An 18665-nucleotide genomic window follows, 5' to 3' on the forward strand; every position below is an offset into this window, starting at 1 on the left:
AACAAAACCCCAAACTGCAGGCATTTCCCTTTGAAATTAGAAGAGTAGGGAAAAGTGGCTGACTGCTGTTTCTGAGATTATTATGCAGCTTGTTTTTAGCAACTAAACGTAGCGAGATATTAGCTCATCTAAATGAATGTGAACCAAGAACCCTGTTATATAATAGTCAAGAATTACCCAGCATGGCCTCTGCAGCCTCAGGGGTCGAGTCCAGACAACCTTAGTTGTCAGGTCAATTCTCAGAGCGAATCCAGTCAAGTTTGGGGTGAGAGCAGGTCCAGAGACCACCACAATAAGACAGAAGATTAAAACCTAGTCCATAAAAATACAATCAAGTCTTCTTAAATGTAAAAGCACCACATAAAGGATAGGTTCATATTTTTTTTCCCCCAAGTCTTGAAACAATGCTCACATGCCCAAATGTACACTGACAGAATAACTGGTTTCTGCTGTTCTTCCTCATGTCTGTACAGGCCATTAAGTGATGAATCCACTGTAAGAAATGAGGTCACATTTCGTCATTCATCCCAAGTTGTAGATAGCGCTTTCAAAGTTCCAGTCTGTTTCGTAAAAAAACAGCCCCGATAATAAACATCTACCTTCCCTCCATCTGTCTTCTATTCTTCCACTTTCAGCTAATCAAAGGAACTGACCGATCAGTTCAATGATTGCAAAATGTCACTTACATTTAAATGTTTTTTGGAGTGAAATGTTTCTTTCTTGGAGGAGAAAATCATAATAACAGGACTTTTGTTTTTTTTGTGTTTTAGTCAAGTCACATTAAGCAAAGTCAAGTTAAATAAGTGCAGAGTTTAAGTGTTGGGTCGGGCAATAGAAAAATATTTAGCATCTCGTGAGGACAATATATAAAAAGAGATTTATATTTAGGCCATTTATATCCTCCTAGTCGTCCCTTTAATATCTCTAGCTGAATGAGGCCATTGTGCGGCATTGCTAATGAATGAGCAGATCTCTTCTGTGGCAGCCTTTTGTATGATTTTGGCATCAGTGTGGTGAAATATCCTGCTTTTCAGGGTATTCAATTCACTAGACTCGACAAAAATAAGATATTTCTGTCTGCTTACTTCATGTGTTTACAGGTTCTTAACCAATTTTCAAGAAAAACATTTTAGGACATGCATCAATATTTCACTAGAAAATAACACATACCCTGATGAAAGATCGTTCCCATCTATGTATATCTATAATTGAATTTATTGATACTGTACCACTTTTTAATAAGGCACTCCTTAAGGTGTTTTTAAGTTGTAACTAATGGCTTTAATAATGGTTAACAAATTATTTACCGATCCTTAAAGATCATTTATAAGCCATTAAGAAGACTAACTTTTGGGTTGCCAGGCTGTGAATAATCCAGGCTGATGTTTATCCTCCTCCAGCATTTTAATAGCTCTTTAGTTCATCAGGAAGGCCAAGAAACCCGTTATAGCACCTCCTCAGAAAAGGGCTGCGGAGCATCTGGGGTGCATTTATGAACGAAGACTAAATCGACTGTTGCAGGAAGCTTTTATTAATGACTTATTAACATCCAACAATGCAGATGACTGCCTGACTTTTGCTCATGACTTACTAGGAAGCGAAGAAGCCTATGACCACTCAATAACGACGTGCTAACATTAATAACTGCTGCTCATGCATATTTAGAATTGCTTATCACAATTTACAATGCCTCTGTTTACATGTGCTGCCATTCGTTGGTATGCTGCAGTCAGAGAACAGTCGGTTTGTCTTTACTCCCAGCATTAACAGGCATTGACGTGCCTCCAGCTAAGGTGTTTCATCAGAAACTCAGGTGATTAAAAGTAGAGGGGAAGCAGATTTTCGATTGTTGGAATGTCTCAGCCACAAGTTTTCTGGAGCATTGCTTGAGCTGACTTTTATGTGGAAGATAACTGTCATCACATATTTTTTTCTGCCAATCTTATCTCCCCCCAAAACATGATATTTTTGGAGATAGAGCTACTGTATTTTACAGGCTTACGTATTCACCCATAGAGTTCTCTGTTCTTCCTCTATACTAGCCCTGATATGTATGGTACTTTTATTTATTCCACCCACACAAGCAGGTACATGTGCACACAAGCACGCTGACACCGACGCACACACATCATTCCAACAAGAATACACATATTTGTAAACACCACCCTCAAACGGAGGCATCCTCGCCAAGCGTTTCCTGTTGTTCTCTCATTCGGGTTCGCCGTGCTCCTTGAAGTAACCTTACTCATTCTGAGAATCTGCAATGCAGGCTGTCTTCATTTAGGTGTTTGTTGGGTGGGCAGGATGCAGGCTGCATTATTTATGATGAGGCAAACCGGCAGCAAGTGATAGGCACCAAACAGACACGAGAACAGCCCCTCATACCAGAGTGAAGCAATCAAACACAGTCCCCGTGCATTTAGTGACGCCTCATGACACCTCTTTTCATTTTAAACATAAAACACTGCATCCTCCCCTGCTGAGAGCCTCGGAGAGGACAAAACCGAGAAGCCTCAGAATCAGGGTCCTAAGTGAGCGTGCCTGCGTATCTCCCCCAAACGTTGGTGCAAAAGTGTTGCAGCTGATTTGTTAGAAAAGAAAAGAGCGTGTAGGTATCATGATAAACATTTCTCCAGATGAACAAGGACACCTCTATCTCCACTCCTCATCTGGAGGAAACGTTTCTGCCGGAACAAAACGTCACATCAGCGCTGAAATGGGCAGCCGTCTCCTGCTTATAGACGGATGTAATGAATTCATATTACAATGCAAATAGCACCTATCCATTATCATCCACTACTGAATCCCTTTTGTTTGTCGGGATTCACATTAATCCCAGAATCCAGAGTGGCTGACAGACAGAGACTTGATGTGATGTTCATGTTATGGAAAATGAATAAAGCATGAAGGCGAAGTGTTTGGGTGCAGACCGGGCTTTGTGGAGAAGGCAGGGTTGGGTTGAGAGATGCGGCGGGTGGGTGGGCGGGTGGTAAGGGGGTGTTGTGGGATGGAGGGCGGTGCGGAGGCCACAGGGTCCGCAGGCCAGGTCCGCTGAGAAATCCTCGGTTTTCCTTCAGTATGCAAGGCAGGTGCTGGAATCCAGCGAAAGCTCTTAAATATTAAACGCCAACCACCTGCAGTTTTTCTCTCTCTTTCTATTCAATAATAGAGGACAGCCGTCGAAGCTGTGATATTTCTGCGTGTGAGAGAGTGATGGTTGCATAACAGTGAATGTCACAAAGTGTGTTTACAGCAACACCAAAACATAAGCAGCCAAATGTGTCCATGTCGTTAGCGGGACGTTCAGTAGATTCTGATGGATGAATAATGAATATAATTTGCTCTCTACTGAATCACCAGGTTTCCCAAAAGTCACGAACGCCTCTTGAGGAAGTGGCTGGCAGCTCCGTCTTTTTATCCTTTGATGGCTAAAATGTGAACAAAATGCGAATTTCTACAAATTCCTATTAGAGTCGCGGCTACCGCGCAGCAATAGCCTCATTTGTGTATATTTTACTTAATTAGATAACCACAGGCTTTGCATTTGACAAATAGATAGTTTGTTGATCTTTTCATTCCCTGAATTGACTTCAATCCCCAAAATGGATTTGTGCATTTCTCTGGAGGCCCAGTGTTGGCCTCATTTCCTGATCAAAAGAGTTCTCTCTTCCTGTCTGGGACAAATCTGGGATTAAATGGCTATCTTTGATGACTCACTTAGCAAAATTACAACCCTGTCTCCAAAGATTAGCCTCCCCGCTGCTTTCTTTTTTCCCTCTATTTCTGAGGTTTGGCCCGTTAAAAGACTTAATTTTTAGATGTCAACTTGAAATCAGAGCTTTTTTGGTGTACTGATGAGATAATCTGACTTTTTCTCTTAAATCTAAATCATTATGTATTTCAATTAGATAGTGACATCTAAGAAAAAATGGTAAAAATGTGCATCACGCTGTTCGGAATCACAGATGTACCTACACTGGTTATGTCCAACTATGAACAGTTAAACCACTTAAACATGCACAACAAAATGCTCCTATGATAGTGATCTCAAAAGAAAGCAAGAATTAACAGTTTAAATATTTATGAAGTACCAAAAGGTCCAAAGGAAGTTCTCCTGATTCCAGATTCAAGCTTTCCCTGAAGAGTGCCAGTTTGTGGCCAGTTTGTGGCCAGTTTGTGGCCAGTTTGTGGCCAGTTTCCAGGATGATAAACTGTTGTTCACCAAGAAATAGTTAGCAATCAAAGTTAGTGAAAGCATATTTCCCAAAATGCTAACTCTTCCTGTAAATCTTACAGCATTTAATGTAAAATGCAGTGCCAGAAGAGGCTTCCAGTCTTTGTGCGCTCTGTTATGTTTGAGTTATGAATAATTATGAGTGATACCTTTAACAAAGCGACGTGATGACATGAATGTCCATCCATATTTGCAGCGCAGTGCTTGAACACTCAGAATGGTCTTGACGTTCTTGCCTCAAATTTATTTCCCACAATGTTAAACTGTTCCTTTAATTTTTGCCAAACATTGTGCTCTGTTTTCTCCTGAGGGGCGAAAGGATGCGGGTTTGTTTTTGCTGTCTCTTTAAGCTGTAGTATTTACTGCAGTTCCACAGAGCAGACATGCAAATTACGTTCTGTGCATTGAGTCATTTCTTCTTCTTCAAATGACTTATTTAAACAGTTCCTCGTGGATGCTTCTCTTTGTCTTACTTTGAAGCTAATGGGAGAGCAGGAAATAATGGGAGGCTTGACGCAACTGAAACGGAGAATGTCATTTCTATGAATGTCAAAGATGTAAGGAAGTATATCTATACCCCCGGTGCAGCTGAAGACAATGAATATATAGAGTTCAGTCTCTACTCTCAGCCAGTGCAGGGACGAGGCAGCCAACATATGGAAATGAGCTTCCTTCAGGCTTTATTTCTTTCTAATATTGTGGGTAGTCTAGAATTAGTGTCTGCCAACCAATGGGAATATTGTATTGCACAAAAAAGCGAATGCTTACAAGAACAGTAGCTGCAGACTTCTCTTAAAGATTTTTTTCAATCAGGCATTGAATCGTCTCCTAACCCCCCGGGGTCAAGGCTAGGTGCTCATGTTGTCAAGTGTATCCTCTAATTCAAGTTAAATCATGGATTTTTTCACCTTTAGATGGACAAATCTGAACACTCGACAAAGGAGGGCAGGACAGGAGAACAGCACAGTGGCGCTGAAGCAGTTGTGTTACGTTTCGCTCTCCGGTGCCTCGGCGTCTGCTGCTGCGATGCTCTTCAGGCTCTTTGTTTGTACTTGCAGCAACGCACTGGATCAATCCGGATCAATCTGCTTCGATATTTTAAAAACCTTTAGCTGTGTGTGTTTTTTTTAAGGGTTTCATTGATTGCATATTTTCAATTTAGATATTGTTAACCATGAAGTGGCCGTGGCTTTAGGGATGTCAGCGTTGGCGGTTTGTTGTGCATCACTTGTGTCAGTGTCTCAAGAAGTATTTGATGGATTGCCATGAATTTAATTTTTACAGATGTTTATCGTCCTCAACAGTTTTGTTTTGTAGTAGAGGGGTGGATGACACAGAAGCTTCCAAACCTGATTCACTTCTATGAAATGCACTGTTTCAATGCATTGTGTCAGAACTTGTGGCAAATTAAGAAGCTTTGAACATCGAAAACATTTCATCCAGATTTCAAGCTTTGCAGGTAAACTGTGTGCTATAAGAACAAAAGTGGCACAAGAAGAGAGCAGAAAAACTAAAGAAATATGGTGATCTATACTAGAAAGACAGAATCATAAGTAGGAGAATGTTTCTACCTGAAATCAGGTAATAATGTAATAAAAATAATCGTATAATTGAATATTCTTATCACAGGGCCAGCTCAGATCCTGCCACTCCTTCCTGCCCTACAGTAACCCCCCTTTTCCTGCCATTCCCCATCACCTGACCTCCCCCACCCTCCTGCGCACCTGTTCCCACTTTCCCCGTCAGCCTTGCAGTATATATACAGCCCATTTTCCAGTCATTCCCTGTCAGATGGTCTACAGTGCTTCTGCTTTGCAAACAGTGACTTTGTTCTTGTGATCTACCTGCAGGACCCCCCCCCCCCGCCTGCCTGCCTGCCTACCTGCCTTCTGGACTTCGGCTCCTTTCTGGATGTGTTTGCCTGTTTTTCTCCGCCTGCTTTTGTTCCACTGCAGATTTGAACTTTCACTTTACCTTGTTGGTCTCTGAGTTGTGTTTCTGGGTTCAGATCTGTCTCCTCTGAGCTTTACTCCTCTGTCGCTCATAAATGTCACATACATATCAACCACGAAGGTAAAACACATGAGCCCTCAGTTGACACTATTGCACATAACATGTTCTTTTAATGTCGCCCCTCAGAACAACAGTACAGATTTAATAACCCACAGGCTTCTTGGACTTTTACAGCTTAAAACAGAGAGTGTTGTTGTGCTTCGGTCCCGTTCTCGAACAGCTGTAAGTTTTGCAAGCGACCAGATGTGAATGTGGCTTTGAAGCTTTTCTCTAGCAGATCAAAGTTTCCACCTATCCAGTGAAGTTTCTGAATGTCTTCAAGATGGACTGACACTGACGTCTTATTCCTGTGTCAAATGTCCTTGTTTTTATCACGTTTATTTGACCTCAACCTGTTTTCTTTAGTCTCGTTTTAGTCGATGAAAACTGTTTTAGTCTTTTTCAGTCATCGGATTATACTGAATCTCGTCTTGAGGATATAACCCTTAATAACTCCAGATGTTGCACAAACATTATAATAAATATGGGATGTAATGCTTTTGCTCCATGGGACTTTTACTATATGCACATTCCCTCCTTTCGTGGAAGGCAAGGGGATCAGATTTCAGTGTCATTGAACATGTTTTCTGTGTTTGTGTTTGTTTACATACAAGCATACAGTTTCTCATTCTACTGAATCACCGCCCAACATTTTGCATATCTGTTTTTTTCTTTGTTTTGCGTATTATTAATATTCTAACATACACAGGTTTGTTTTATGAGAAGATAAAACCAAACCAGATGTAATCAATATTCAAGCAAAATGTTTAATGTTCTTGGATAAGTGACAATGAACTAACCCCCCCGACATGCTGACAGCAGTCTGGATTCAAACCCACTGACGCGTGAACCACCTTTCCCACCAGTACATTATATCTCAATAAAAGAAAAGTCAACAACATCCCCTATAATAGAGCACTCCGTCAATTTCCCCTCAAACTGTGTCATCCCAGATGTGTGCTTAAAAGTTAATCCCATTTTTAGGGGCAATTGTGAACGTGGCACACTATAAAGCCTTTTCATGGTTAGCGGTGATATTGGTAACAAGGCCCAACAGGCCACTATGAGGGTGCATTTCAAATGTCACCGTCCTGTCATTGTGTTGCCTGACAGCTGTGAATGGCAGAGACAGAGAGGTCATAACGGGGAATTTCATCCCCTCTGTGGCGAGGGGCGAGCTGAGACATGTGCACCTCTGTCAAGGCAATCCAGAGCTCGCCTGACAGATAACTGATACCTGGGCTTTAAAAGAAATGAGAAAGAGAGCAAGTCTAGGGCATCATAATCCCTTTGGAAAGGTTTTCCATCTGTCACAAACGGTGGTGACCGGGCTTGGGTAATTTCCCCACAGGATTTACAGAGAACATTAAAAAAAGAGCCATGTAATATTTCCCCCTACCTCAGAGAGGCTGGCAGGTAGACAGTAGCAGCAGTGCCAGGTATGCAGGGATATGAGGATCTACCATTTTCATTTTGCATGGAATGTCAGGGGGTATGTTTGAAGGGCTCGATAGGCTTGCATCTGTGGATAACAGTTGTTTGCATGAATCATAATTTATATTCATGTACTGTATGGTGTGCTATAGCGAGGCAGTGATTCACAGTATTGTGTTGATCTGGCTGATGACGACATTTTCTGCAAATTCAGCTGCAGATTCAAAACCGCTGCATGGCTGCGGTTTGATCAGATTTGATGGGCAGTGGCCTGGCAACAAAAGCAAACAAACAAACAAAACAAACAAACAAACAAACAAAAACAAGTGTCAATCAGATTTGATTCAGGTATTGTTGAATTCTGTTTGGTGCGCAGAAGCTCACGACGTCGCCTTTTTCCAGCAGAGCTCGGCTCACTTCACAAGGTGTGAAGAGCAAAGAGATAAAAAGAAATACAGAAATCTCTCATGTGAAATAAGCACAACCTGTTGTAGCTCTGGAGGAAAATGTTCAGGCTGGACCGTATTACTGCTCACAGTGAGCCGCCGGTTGAAAAAAATGCCTTTGCAAGCTGGTCTTGAATAAAGGGTGTCTTATTTTTATTCCTCTTTCAAACCTGTCACCTAGAAATTTCTATACTGTTCTAATTTGCATCCCCTCATATGTTTTGACGCAAACGTACTGCTGAGCAGATTACATTTTCTATTAACATAATGAGGCAATGTGTTAATAAATGTATCTGGGAAGCTACAGATAATGAAAATGTCAGTAAAATGGTCACTGACAGCTTAATTCATTTGTTTTCTGCCAAAGTATCTGCTTGTAGTGACTGCAGCCTTATTCAGCTCTAAGCGTTTAAAGCTCCAGTGTGTAAGATTTTGTGTACCTGTGAGCTTGCAAATTACAAGAAATGTGAGAAATGTGAAAAATGCTATGGCACTCTCTGGAGCCAGTATTTGGTTTGTCTGTTCTGGGCTACTGTAGAAACATGGTGGTGCAACATGGCGTCCTCTGTGGAGGAGGACCCTCTCCCTCCGTAGATGTAAAAAGTTCATTCTAAGCTGTTTGCATTCTAAGTATATGTTTATTAAAATATTGCTATAAGTATTATTTTACATCTCTGTCCATAAATCCTTCTAAATCCTACACACTGGACCTTTAAGGCGAAGGTTTGGGAAAGACCTTGGTGTGGTTTAAGACAGAAAAAGGCTGCAGTGACCTGAAACACAACATGGTTATTAATATTTAACTGAAATCAGGGGTGAACCTGCACCTCACCTGTGGAGCACGTTTCATGCTTCAAGGCTGAGTCCTTACTGCAGCAGCACGGGTTCGATTCAAGCCCCTGGGCCTTTGCTGCATGTCATCCCTCCTCTCTCTTCTCCATTTTTCCCATCTCTCTCTTTCAATCACTATCAATACAGCACAAATGCTGAAAAAATCATCGTTAAAAAAAAAATTAGAACTACTCAACCAAAGCACTTTGGTTGTCTAAGCCTAACCACACATGAGAGCCTGGACTCTGGAGTCACAGCCCTGATTTCTCTACACCCACCCCGGACTGCAACCTCCTCTGTGCAAGTCCTGCACTAAGCCCATCACCACCAGCCTAGAGGACCCACCAGTGTTACGGTGTTTTGGCAGCAGTCTGGGTTTTTTGGCAGCCGTGCCCTCAGTGAGCTGCACGATGATGACAGCAGTGACCAGAAGAACAGCAGTAACTCCCTGACAACTCACCGCTGAGTCTCTGTTCCATGACATGAGGCGCACGGGGATGAGAATCTGTAGCGTCATCATGTCTCTGTGCCGGCAAGCATTCCCAGCTTCTGAGGTCCAAATCTTGGCGTGGGCATAATAGTAAGGTCACTGGTAGGAAAATCAACAAGTGAGCAGAAAGTTGGCCAAGGTCAGATGAACTGCATTGTTTTATAGTTCTGGCATGAAGTAAGAGTCAGACAAGTGTTGTCTATTGCACATATGTTTAAAGTGTATTAGATGGGCAATGCAAAACATGCAAGTAAGAGGGGCAGAATGGGCAACAACCAGTCCAAATCTCACATGCAAACAGGGAAAATCTTCATTTCTTTCCACAAATAATCAATTACTATTAAGGAAAATAGTACACAAAACATCAAGTCAAACATTTCAAGTGAAAACCTTTAAGTCTAAGGATGTTGTTGTTTCATACTGTGAATTTGATGCCTGACAAAAGTCCATGACCGAAACATCATTTCTCCAATAAAGTCATTCCTGACTGTCTGCAGAAAATCAGCTTTTTCTTTTGCATGACCAGTGAGAGAAAATGAGTTGGATGTCAGAATGTCACAGCAGCAGTGATCTGCAGCAACATTCTGGATATTAAGACGTAGGCACAGATAAATGGGCTGTGGGGTCAGGGGTCACCGGAGCTCATTGCCCTTGACAAGCTTCTGCCTTCTGTAATTGGATACTGCATCATAAATGGTGTTGTTCCACAGATGGAAGGAGACACGGATCTGGCGAAAGGTTTGCCTGCTGTGATATTAATGGGCTGTGGCTTTGTTGTGTGCAAAGAGAGCAGTTTTTATTTTTTATAAATACAAACAACACACCAACAAAAACAGCATTTAGGCGTGTGTGTTCTCTGTGTTGTGTATGTATTTCTCAGAAAGCTGTGTCATTTGCTCTACTTTGCAATCAGCAAAGTCATTTTTCTGAGCATGAGAAAACTTTGCATTGGTCAAAACTTCCATGGAGGTGTCACCAAGCTTGTTTTACAACATCATTTTACATGGAGCAAGAAATGTTTGCAAATGACACTCAAGGTCTCTCACTGTGTCCTTACTTAGCACCAGGAGGAGACCTGTGTGTCTGTGAGACTGTGGTTTGTGTTTTGAGGTGTTGTTGTACTTCATACACCTGCCTATTTTGCTTCCCACCACCTACTGTTTGGCAGCTGGGATAGCTGGTGGGTGGCATTCGCTGCCTGAGCACAGTTGATGTGGAAGAGACCTGTGGACCAAGAAGAGACCTGTGGGTGTGAGAGACAGATGCCAGGGCCCACAGTGCTGCACACTGAGTCAAAACTCGTGTGATATACTTTATGTGTCCACCACCTTTGCCAAGAGGCAGAACTACGTGGGAAGTGGCAGATCTGGTTGGTGTGCATCGGGTACAGCGTGCTCTGCTCCAGGGAGGGACCTGTGGGTCTTTTACAATGTCGAGCACTGACACCAGACCTGTGTCAGCTGTGTTGTCCATCACAGCTCTCATACATCTATGTGTTCATGGTTCATCTTTGGGCTATAGATCTAAGGGACTGACAGATGATTAACGCCATGGAAAAGCAGAATATTCAGCTTTACAATGTTTGGCCTCTAAAATCTTTTTTTTTTTAAAAAAGCAAGGATTTGTTCATCGATTAAATAGTTCACAACCAATAGAAATAAGCAGACATGGGGTGCCAAGGGCTCTACTGAAGGGACACAAGCCTGAAAGGTTGGAAGCCGGTGGTTTAGGATGGCAGCCTTATGTGACCACTTAGAGTATGAGGTGGGTCACTTTGTCAGTAGCACAGCATTGTGTACAGTTGCAGTATATGTCTAAAATCAGGATGAATGTTGTGCACTGAATGCAAACTCTAGAGGCAGAGCCCTTTAGAAGCCCTCAGCTTCCCTGCCATCCCACCACTCCACCAGCTCAAGACAAATGAGGAGTGGAGTGGGCAGAGTGCAGCATGTACACACAGCCGCTTCCATATGTTCGAGCTCATCAGTATTGGCTGAACAGGCACATGCAAAAATCCAACACTGAGTGGTGAAGACAAGAAGTTTAATGGACAGAGATTAAGAAAGTATTTTTGTGTTCTGTTCTTCTATTTGCATGTGTTTTCGGTGTTTGAGTCGACTCGTTTCGCTCCATATGCTAAAGATAACATTTGTGTATGTGTTTAAGGCCTTATGATGAACTGTCCAGGGCCTCCCAGTGTTTGTTGGCATATGCTCAGGCCACTGCAGGCCAAAAAGATAAATTATTTGTTTGCCATCAAATTTGTAGATCATGATTTCAAGCTTCCAAAAGAAATAAAAAACAAGTCCCTACTGTTTAAATTGATCAAACACTTATCTGAGTCTTACCTGTTCACTCTTTCTTCCCTCAGCTTAACAGGTAAATATGGCACAGAATAGTAATGAGAGCAACGGTGCATGGCCTTGAAATTATGCCTGTCTGATGCTCACCCTTGAGACACAGTTGAACAGTTCAGTGCTGAACCAGAGCGGAGCAGCGTGAATGAATATGCACTTTGACTGGGTGAGTGGAAACCATAACCTCCTCAGCCACGCTGTCTGACAGCCTCCTGCTGTTCAGCACTTGACTTGTGGCAGCTTACAAAGTTTTTGTTTTTATTATGGATGGTATGTTTTGGTGGATCACAAGCTAAGCCACTCTGAAATGAGATGAGCAAAAGCAGTTTTTTTTTTTTTTCTTTTAGATGAAGTCGTTAAGGCGACTCAGCCCTTTGCTGCTGTAGTGTTTGGACAACTGACAGGGAAGCTACCGTGCATGCACTACAAGCACTGGTCAAACAGTTCCTGGATATCTTGAAGACAACTTGTTTCAGGCATTTATGCCAAAATTGTGGTCCTTCCACTTTAGTGCATCCAGGATGATGGTGATTTACACCTGAAGTGACAGCTGAATGCAGTTATCGAACTGCTAAGAGAAATCCAGCAGCATATCGAGTCCCTGTGGATGAGCACTATGGCTGCAGTTGGCATATATAAAAACGATGAGTACCAGATAAGTTCATACAGAAAAGTGCTTAAAAATCTAGCTCGATAATGTCAGTGTCAAATCTGTTAAAGAAGGTAATAAAAGTTGCTGTATGTACAGTAAATCTAGCATATATCCCCGGTGGAGTTGTAAATCAGGGTTGTTCCCAGTCTTGCACATATCGGCACTACCAGAGTCTTAACGACCAATTAGCTGCAGTCAAGATGAATTAAATTCTTTGTCAATGAGAATAAATTAAACAAACGTGCAAAATGATGAATAGAACAAATGGTCTGAAGCCTTAAAAGGCTCCAAGGCTCAGATAGTTTGTTTCAAATCGGTCATAATTCAGCACTGAAAGATCTATCTCTCCTCTTCAGACCTGCTGAAGCGATCCCTTCTGAGAGCGACTACGCTGTAACAAATGGGGGACAACATCAGCTGTCTGAGCTACCAAAAGCATGTATGTATTGTGCAAAAGTTAGAGTCTGTGGTTCCCCAAACAGTGTCTATTTGCTGAACCGTGGAGGATGAGTTCCAGGTCATCACATGAATACTTGTTTTCTGGTGTTTTGTTATAGAAACAGGCCTACATGTGACAGCCAGGACAAAGATAACCACCTGATTTGGACCGCATCCTATTCCTGTAACACTAGCCTAAAATCCTATCCAAGGTATCCCCAAAGTAAACTCAAAGCTATTCTTGAACTATTTGGAGTACATGCATGGTTTTTGGTCTCATTTGAATCGGAACACTCTGAAGTTTCATCCCCAGCAGTCAGAATCACTGGAAGTGTTACTGGAATTGAAGTAGAAGGTTTTTATTTCGATCTGAATATTTATTTATTTATTTATTTATTTTTGCAAATAGATGCATGCAGTTGACTGTATCTGGGCTTTATCAGCTGGAAAACACAACATGATCACAGCATGAAACTTATCGTAGTCCAAGTTCAGCATTGGGTCGATTGTACTTTTGCCAATGTAACAAGACCGTTTTTGGAGTGTTATCAATCGATGGATTACTATGAGGCTTCATAGGTGAATTGCTGTCCTTTTATAAATAGTTTTTTCTTTGTTGTCGGCACAAGAATCTCAGCTTTCCAATGATGTATGGCATGAGCGCAAATTTAAAAGAAGCGTTCAAACAGGCCAACCAACGTGCAGTGACCCGTTGGAGTCTTAAGAGAAGGACAATGCTGAAGCCTCATGTTAGCTTTGGCTGAACTTTGGCTTACATTAATGCACAGAACGAGGAATTCTGTCCTCCCTTTCTAACATTGTAGTTGCTCTGAGCACTCAAGGCCACCAAGTGTAGGAGAAATGATTACAGCAATCCATAAATTGCAGAACTTACACAAGACATGCGAGTCCTGTATCAAGCTAGATTGAAAAAAGAACCACGTAAAGCCAAAGTTAAATGTTTGAGGACGTTTAGCTTCTGTAATGAGACGCTTATTCCATGTGAAGTTGAATGTGTAGGTGGCGTGTAAGGTTGAGATTCAGGGATTTCATTCAGGCGGCCTATCTGCAGTAATCTGTTCATCCATTACAGTCACCCGACAAAAATCAGATGCATATATTTGATCATAACGACAAACATTTTGGTAAGCTTTCACTCACATACCCCCCGCTCATTTCTACAGCCTGCAGTGTTTTAAGTCAAGTGATGAAAGGGTTAGCTTGTCATATCAAATCACGTTTGACTGGATAAATGTACGTGTGTAAGATAAAAGTGTCGTCAGACTTATTAAACAGTTTGCTTTCATTTCTATCTGTCACTGTCCTTGCTCCCTCTGCAGCCAATCGGTGTCCCTTCTCTGTGGTTCGTATTGTTTTGCCATGCACATCTATAAACAAGGACATAAACAATCACTATTTCCCAAATGAGAGATTAAAAACTTGGACACTTTGAGCGTCAAAGTACAATTAAACTCTGTGTAAAGTGAAAAAAACAATTCATAACTGGAAGCAAGTATGTCTTGCCCTCTCTCTTGTAGAAATGAATGGGGAGTGAAAATGGAGCAGTTGCACCTTGAAATGTCAAAAATATTGATAAATAAATGTTCCAAAATGCTTGACATGTAGACATCAGAATAAAAAATGCAGGAACACAGGATATAAACTTGAAAAAATGTATGTCTCATTTCACTGTTTCTATAGTATACAGTAGCACTTCCTCAACATGGTGCTCACATTTGTTCACAGTTTACATTAGCAATAAAAAAAAATACATATATTGTGAAGTGGTGCTTTGGCTGCCTTCAGTGAGCCAGAGCAGCACTTTTAATACTTTTTTTTATATAAATAAAGCCCTTACAGTAAAGTGGAAGTTGACTCACTGTAATGCACTGCACTGTACAGCCTGTCACAATGAGAGGAGAAGCTCAGTGGAGCGAGAGGAGGGACGACCAGAAGGAAAGTGGAGGGGAGGGCTGGGGCTAAGTGTTATGGGGAGACAGGCGGTGACCTCGTGGGAAAGGTACACACCATCCCAGTTCATGAGTTGGCTCCAGATGGGAACTGGCAAGTGGCAAAACGGAAGAGAATTGTATCGACAAGCTATGCCTGGACAGGCCCTGAGCAAGGCCATTAGCCATGTTGTCGAGTCACCAGGGAAAGCTCCGTCAGTCTGAGATTTCACTTCACCTGAGTGTTGATGGGAGCTCTCTCCGGCCATCCTGCCCAGCAGCCAAACACTGAGGCAGAATCCCAATCGAGGTGCTGATGAGAGAAGCACCGCAAAACTAAAGTAATAAATACCTCCAACACAGGGAATGGGTTGGGATAATGGTCTCGTCCCTGTGCTCATCTCCCTCTTTTTAATGAGATTATTACAAGGTCCTATTACCCAAATGACTTGTTCTGTCCTTTCTTAACTTTTGCTAATTCACACCATCTATTGTTAGTACCTGAACATTGGGAGGCTATTATCACCAGAGGGCTCAGCAGGAATGCAGCATGTACTTTGTGTTACCTTCTGGCTGTCTTCAGAGAAAGGAGATTTAAAGGCTACAGGAAAGGTTGTTGTGACGAGGCGAATTTTAGATTTTTGTTTGACTAAAGCAAACAAGGCAAAAAATAAGTGAACAAAGAAAAGGCCAAAATGAAGATGATAGGTGCCGATAAAGTATAGAAGAGTATTTAAGTCCATCTCTCGTTAACAATGTTGAATAATTATTGATCTGTCCATCTTATGGTGGAATATTGTGGCACACACAAGCTTACTCATTTAACATGGTTTAATATACTCACTGTACTGTTATTGACAGATGTTGATCAGTTTGTCGTTACCTTGTTGTCCTAGCTGATAATTCCAATAAAGTTTGTTCAAAGCACAGCTTGCACGCTGGAATCTGTTAGTTTCTTACCACTTTTAGATTGAAAGAATAAAGTCAAGTCAATTTGATCGATATATCCCAGAATCACAAATCACAAGTTATCACACTTTATAATTAATAACAATTCTCTTTCCAGTCTGAACAGCATACAACACCGTCTGTCCTTAGAGCCTCAAATCAACACTCTGCTTTGCATCTTGGCACATTTTCCAAGTTTTGCAAAGGTTCATTCAAATAAACAACATGCTTCCTTGCAACATTTCACAAAATCCTGCAGAAAGGAGCATGTTTCATCTTTACATGGCATTATCAGAATCTACCGTTAAGCCTGGGAGGTCGGGAGCCTGAGCACGAACAGCCATGAAAGTAACTTGATGAAAAGAATCTTAAAATCAACCCTAAAACAAACAGGCAACCAGTGTAGAGATGCTACAAGGCAATATGAGCTGAATTTGAATTAGCTGCAACATGAAGTTAGTTGCAGTGGTCTGGTCTCAATTTCAGGATCTTTGACTGAATAAAAAGTGATTTAATCTTAGAGATATTTCTTGATATTTCTTGCTGTGTGATGAATTTGGGCCACAGTAAAAACTACACTTATGGTTTCTCCCAACATTTTATTGGCAAAAATGCCTTGATCTGTGGGTGGAGATCAATGACAAGATTTTCTGCTTTTAAATACCGGGACAATCCTACAGAAGGGTGCTTCAGGGGGTGGTTTGTACACTGCGGCATCAGTGTTGGGTGTGGTTACAGATGTGGCAGAGGACCCGTCTGTCCACACACTGCAACATTTCCACCAGAGAGGGTGGTGAAATTTCTCCAGGTAAATAATTTTAGATGATTTTTTTTTTTTTCTCAGTGGATATTTAACTTTCTGGAGCAGAATGTGAGATATACAGTAACCTTGAACAAGCCGTTCCATGGCTACGAGGTGTGTAACTATACCTCAAATGAATGGATGGAGCAAACACCAAAAATCATCTGACAAACTGCAGCATATTATGTACCGAGGTCATAAGACAGAACAGAAAACTTTCTATTGAACCTTTAAATGAGTGCTATTCTGCTTTCAGGTGAATTTTTAACTAGCTACACCTTAATACCTGCAGGCGTAGTCATCATAACTTTTCACCTCACAATAACGAGAGAAGTGTAATTTTTGACATTTTGTCGGGATGAATTATTCAGTAATGAAGCAACACGCAGAGATATTTATGGTCCAGTTTACTTCTGGTGGAAAAATAAGTAATATTTCTCTACGCTGGACCATCAGCCTCATTTCAGATGGATCTGGATCTTCGTCCTTCAGGAGACTCCTCATGTCTCTCCCTTCTTTTCTCCTCACTGTGTGAATGGCGTTCTTGAGCTTTGTCTCTCGTGTGTTTGTGTAGTCTGTCCTCTTTCCAGGTCTCCATAGTGGAGAGGGGGTCATGCGGCTCAGGTTCGTTTGGCGACACCAGAAGTTGCTCTGCATCTGCCTACAGTGTGTGGTCACAGTCTATCTATAATTTTGTCATCCTGATTATCCATGCTGTCATTTAACCATGTGTTTCTGATCAGGCATGTCAGACTGTCCTGTTAGAGGGATCCTTCCTCAGTTGCTCTTCCTGATGTTTTTTCTATTTTTTTTTTACCCATTTAAAGGTTTCTCAGGGATTTTTTCCTTATCTAAGGATAGAGGGTGTCCTGCACTGTACAGATTGTAAAGCCCCTTGAGGCAAATATTGTGATATTGGATATATAAATAAAACTGACTTGACTTAACTGTTTTGTACCTGAAATGTGGATGAAGGCTTCTTAGACATCAATTCATACATAATTCACTGAATCTGTTGATGTATCTTTGCCCATTTCCACTCCACTTAGTATGTATATAACAAGTTCAGACTTATACTTAAAGCATGGTGTGAGGAAAGAAAAACTGACATATTTGAGAGTTTAACAAGATGTTACAGGCCATCGCCATGCTGTAAAGTGAGCATCCAACTGCAGTCCCCACTTTTTGACAGTGGTGACAGACTGTGATGTGGAGCTCGCCTAGCAGTGCTGAGAGAGGCGTCTATTCTGATCAGCTCCACTTGGAGCAGGATATTTGGAGTGAACACTGTCAAAACCCTCTGCAGTCCTCATGTCAGCCGAAGACAACTCGTGCCACAGCACATCAGTCAAAGACAGGCCTCAATATCTCTGTCGCCATGAGAGAAAATTTGGTGCGAGAGTGTGAATATATAAAAAAGTTTGCAGATGACATTTTTCTTTAACTCTGAGCAAATACATGTGGGTAGACAAGATTCAATCAATTTTTAATAAACTGCACCGTGCTAGAAGTTGTGGACTGAATAACAGCAAGTTGGGGATAAAATAGATTTTAGGAGAGCAATGAAAATATGTGAGCAACACTATTCCTCACTTGCTAAGGAACAAGTGAGGAATGACTTGATAATTAATGATGTTAATGAGTAATTCCTGAATAACTGTCATTCAAGGACTGTATGGTAGATAATAATGAGTTACTAGAGAACAGACTGGGAGAAACGATACTGATAAATCATTAGGTAATAATTAGTTCATATTACTGATTACTTAATCATGAGTTAGTCTTTTTGTGCCCTTTAAGTAAAGTCATCATGCATTGTATTGAGTAGTCCCTCATTATTTCATGATTATGATAAGTAACTACTGAGATTTTACCGTGAGTTCACAGTTAACTCCTTAATAACAGAACGGAGACAGCAGGATCCGCTATACATTTCAATCATTATGTTCACATCACATATTTATTAATATTCATATCCAAGTCATATTCTACTGATGCCCATGCCTTAAAAATAAATGTCTGTTGCCACAAA

This window comes from Chaetodon auriga, chromosome 12 (assembly GCF_051107435.1).
Source record: "Chaetodon auriga isolate fChaAug3 chromosome 12, fChaAug3.hap1, whole genome shotgun sequence".
Classification (NCBI taxonomy): domain Eukaryota; kingdom Metazoa; phylum Chordata; class Actinopteri; order Chaetodontiformes; family Chaetodontidae; genus Chaetodon; species Chaetodon auriga.